Source organism: Schistocerca serialis, unplaced genomic scaffold (genome assembly GCF_023864345.2).
Source record: "Schistocerca serialis cubense isolate TAMUIC-IGC-003099 unplaced genomic scaffold, iqSchSeri2.2 HiC_scaffold_82, whole genome shotgun sequence".
NCBI lineage: Eukaryota > Metazoa > Arthropoda > Insecta > Orthoptera > Acrididae > Schistocerca > Schistocerca serialis.
Genome location: NW_026048430.1, coordinates 105001 through 110000, shown reverse-complemented (window position 1 = coordinate 110000; position 5000 = coordinate 105001). Strand labels below are relative to the sequence as shown.

The 5000-nt window shown below is 53.5% G+C and overlaps 1 non-coding gene across 1 annotated transcript in view; it reads left to right on the top strand.

The window, feature by feature from the left end:
- Nucleotides 1–3632: 3632 nt before the first annotated feature.
- The window catches only part of LOC126452186 (small subunit ribosomal RNA), a 1910-nt gene continuing 542 nt past the window's right edge, over nt 3633–5000 (top strand). The window contains exon 1 of the ribosomal RNA XR_007584528.1: nt 3633–5000. This exon is cut by the window's right edge and continues 542 nt beyond it. This is a non-coding gene — a ribosomal RNA (small subunit ribosomal RNA).

The following is a 5000-nucleotide window of genomic DNA, read 5'->3' as shown; positions in this document are numbered from 1 at the left end:
TCTCTGCCTGTAACAGGCACGCAGACGATATGTAAGCACCAGCATGGAACAACACCCAGTGCATCCTCTCTGCCACATTAGACAATCCACACTATCATAACCAGACCGGGAGGTCCACTCGGAAAACAGAATATCCCACCCTTCCGACAACCACCATTGCTCAGCTAAGCCACCAACACCCACACATGTCCCACACAGGGGTGCACCCAACATCACAATACTGCCTCCTGTCACACCACACAAACAATGGCAGGAATGAAAGACACAGGTCTGCACAAGCATGGAATCAGAGCGCCGCCTGTTATGAGCCAAAGGTGCACCCTGACGTGGCAAATCAGATGATGCCGCAGTCATTTACTTACGATAATCACAATCAACAAACTGCCGCCCCCCCCCCCCCCAAAACACCTTTCCTTACAACAATGTGTACCTTAACCTAACCCATATTGTGCCTTAACCTAACCCATATTGTGCCTTAACCTAACCCATATTGTGCCTTAACCTAACCCGTATTGTGCCTTAACCTAACCCGTATTGTGCCTTAACCTAACCCGTATTGTGCCTTAACCTAACCCGTATTGTGCCTTAACCTAACCCGTATTGTGCCTTAACCTAACCCGTATTGTGCCTTAACCTAACCCGTATTGTGCCTTAACCTAACCCGTATTGTGCCTTAACCTAACCCGTATTGTGCCTTAACCTAACCCGTATTGTGCCTTAACCTAACCCGTATTGTGCCTTAACCTAACCCGTATTGTGCCTTAACCTAACCCGTATTGTGCCTTAACCTAACCCGTATTGTGCCTTAACCTAACCGTATTCTGCCTTAACCTAACCCGTGTTGTGCCTTAACCTAACCCGTGTTGTGCCTTAACCTAACCTGTGTTGTGCCTTAACCTAACCCGTGTTGTGCCTTAACCTAACCCGTGTTGTGCCTTAACCTAACCCGTGTTGTGCCTTAACCTAACCTATGTTGCGCCTTAACCTAACCTATGTTGCGCCTTAACCTAACCTATGTTGCGCCTTAACCTAACCTATGTTGCGCCTTAACCTAACCTATGTTGCGCCTTAACCTACCCTATATTGTACCTTAACCTAACCTATATTGTACCTTAACCTAACCTATGTTGCGCCTTAACCTAACCTATGTTGCGCCTTAACCTAACCTATGTTGCGCCTTAACCTAACCTATGTTGCGCCTTAACCTAACCTATGTTGCGCCTTAACCTTAACCTAACCTATGTTGCGCCTTAACCTAACCTATGTTGCGCCTTAACCTAACCTATGTTGCGCCTTAACCTAACCTATGTTGCGCCTTAACCTAACCTATGTTGCGCCTTAACCTAACCTATGTTGCGCCTTAACCTAACCTATGTTGCGCCTTAACCTAACCTATGTTGCGCCTTAACCTAACCTATGTTGCGCCTTAACCTAACCTATGTTGCGCCTTAACCTAACCTATGTTGCGCCTTAACCCAACACACGTTGCGCCTTAACCCAACACACGTTGCGCCTTAACCCAACACACGTTGCGCCTTAACCCAACACACGTTGCGCCTTAACCCAACACACGTTGCGCCTTAACCCAACACACGTTGCGCCTTAACCCAACACACGTTGCGCCTTAACCCAACACACGTTGCGCCTTAACCCAACACACGTTGCGCCTTAACCCAACACACGTTGCGCCTTAACCCAACACACGTTGCGCCTTAACCCAACACACGTTGCGCCTTAACCCAACACACGTTGGGCCTTAACCCAACACACGTTGGGCCTTAACCCAACACACGTTGGGCCTTAACCCAACACACGTTGGGCCTTAACCCAACACACGTTGGGCCTTAACCCAACACACGTTGGGCCTTAACCCAACACACGTTGGGCCTTAACCCAACACACGTTGGGCCTTAACCCAACACACGTTGGGCCTTAACCTGCTCTGTAATTGTCATACGACGCGTTAAATTAGTGTAGTGTTGCCTAACTGCAACCCCCGCAATATAGTTTGCTACTCGCACTGCCCGGTCCCCAGAGTATCGCTTCATGTTAAACACCTTGCAGCTATACACTGTAATGCGGATGGCAGCAGGACGTACATGCTCAATGCCCTTCGCAGTTGTTCATTGGCATTCGCATGGCGAAGCACAGCCTACGTTGTGGTACGGCTTGTGTCAACTGTCCGCTGATGTTGTACGTCCAAATCACACACTGTACTGCACATTGGTCCTCATGTACTGAATGATACATCGTGGTACATGTGTGACCGTACCACGACTGCGCCAACAACGGCGAACCATACGGTCCAAATATTGTGCACTCAGCTACATGTCGTCTCCCTATAAGAGCTGGATTGCAGTATGGTATGCCGTGGATGGCGATCGGCATGAGCCGTCTGTTGATGTAGTGGCGCGTGTTGTCAGACGTAGTCGTCTCTTCTCACACACCGTGATAGCATGGTGCACTGCGTTCCACATCTGCGACATGCGACAGAGGCCGGTTGACAGTCGTTCGCGCAATGGACATCGCATACGTACGGGGGCCACCTTCCACGTGTTCGCGAAGCGTGCACATGTTGTTGCGTGTATGTGGGCAGACATAGTGTGTCGTGACACCTGACACAGGCATGCAACAATCGTTGAATTTGCAAATGGCGATGGACGTCTACGTTTGCTGGTGACGTTACGCAAATGAAGAACTGGTAAACCGTTGTGGTGCGGTTGTTCTCGCTAGAGGTGAATCAGTGATGGCGACGATCGGTTGAGCTACCAACCGGTTGTTTCAGCGATACCCACCATGCCCACGAACGTGAATGGCATGTGGGTGTGAAGCGATACGCGGCGGTGGCTGGGTGGGACCGTCCCCGGCCGGTGAGGGGGGGGCCTCCCGGCGTGCTGGCCGCGCGGTGCGTGGGCGCACGCGCTACAGCCGGCTGGTGGGGGCGGCCAGTGGCAGGCGCGCCGGCCGACGGAGGCGGCAGGCGGCGTAGCTGCGCGCCGGCGCACCCTGCACGCGGCGCCGTGCGGCCAAAGTAGGTCCTCGCGGGCCCGGTGCGAAGCGCGGTGGACATCTGCAGTGTGCTGGTCCGATTGAGGACTGTGTGCGCTGAGGATGCGCCGCCGCCCGGCGCTCGGCGCCGCGACGCCGTCTGCTGCTCGGTCGCCTCTGCGGTTCTCGCAGGTGGATTGTATCGCAGCTGTGCGGACGTGTTGGCGCGTGCGCTGTGCTGGGAGAGTTCGCTTCGGCACCCAAGTGGGGCTTTTGTCCTTCTGTGGCGCTGGCGTTGGAGCTGCCGGCCACCGTAGGTGGCGCGTGTTGTCTCCCGCCGGCAATGCCACGACAGCACGCTCCCGGGCCTCTGTCGGCAGCGGCAAGCTCAGTTGGGAGCACGGGTGGTCGCACCTAAAGCGTCTACTCGCCAAACTCCGGGCGATTGCGCCTCTCTCGAACCCGACCAAGTACTTAGGACGGCGCTGCGCGCCGCCGGGACCTGAGAGGGTTTCGAGGTGTATTGTGCAGGGGAGCTCAGCCTCCTCCTGTTTGCAGAATAATTGAGCGGACGCTTGCGTGTTCGCGCGGGCCCCCGGGACACACTCCCGGGCGGCCGGCTGCTCAGCTCTAGTTGACGCAGCTCCCTGGTTGATCCTGCCAGTAGTCATATGCTTGTCTCAAAGATTAAGCCATGCATGTCTCAGTACAAGCCGCATTAAGGTGAAACCGCGAATGGCTCATTAAATCAGTTATGGTTCCTTAGATCGTACCCACGTTACTTGGATAACTGTGGTAATTCTAGAGCTAATACATGCAAACAGAGTCCCGACCAGAGATGGAAGGGACGCTTTTATTAGATCAAAACCAATCGGTCGGCTCGTCCGGTCCGTTTGCCTTGGTGACTCTGAATAACTTTGGGCTGATCGCACGGTCCTCGTACCGGCGACGCATCTTTCAAATGTCTGCCTTATCAACTGTCGATGGTAGGTTCTGCGCCTACCATGGTTGTAACGGGTAACGGGGAATCAGGGTTCGATTCCGGAGAGGGAGCCTGAGAAACGGCTACCACATCCAAGGAAGGCAGCAGGCGCGCAAATTACCCACTCCCGGCACGGGGAGGTAGTGACGAAAAATAACGATACGGGACTCATCCGAGGCCCCGTAATCGGAATGAGTACACTTTAAATCCTTTAACGAGTATCTATTGGAGGGCAAGTCTGGTGCCAGCAGCCGCGGTAATTCCAGCTCCAATAGCGTATATTAAAGTTGTTGCGGTTAAAAAGCTCGTAGTTGGATTTGTGTCCCACGCTGTTGGTTCACCGCCCGTCGGTGTTTAACTGGCATGTATCGTGGGACGTCCTGCCGGTGGGGCGAGCTGAAGGCGTGCGACGCGCCTCGTGCGTGCTCGTGCGTCCCGAGGCGGACCCCGTTGCAATCCTACCAGGGTGCTCTTGAGTGAGTGTCTCGGTGGGCCGGCACGTTTACTTTGAACAAATTAGAGTGCTTAAAGCAGGCAAGCCCGCCTGAATACTGTGTGCATGGAATAATGGAATAGGACCTCGGTTCTATTTTGTTGGTTTTCGGAACCCGAGGTAATGATTAATAGGGACAGGCGGGGGCATTCGTATTGCGACGTTAGAGGTGAAATTCTTGGATCGTCGCAAGACGAACAGAAGCGAAAGCATTTGCCAAGTATGTTTTCATTAATCAAGAACGAAAGTTAGAGGTTCGAAGGCGATCAGATACCGCCCTAGTTCTAACCATAAACGATGCCAGCCAGCGATCCGCCGCAGTTCCTCCGATGACTCGGCGGGCAGCCTCCGGGAAACCAAAGCTTTTGGGTTCCGGGGGAAGTATGGTTGCAAAGCTGAAACTTAAAGGAATTGACGGAAGGGCACCACCAGGAGTGGAGCCTGCGGCTTAATTTGACTCAACACGGGAAACCTCACCAGGCCCGGACACCGGAAGGATTGACAGATTGATAGCTCTTTCTTGATTCGGTGGGTGGT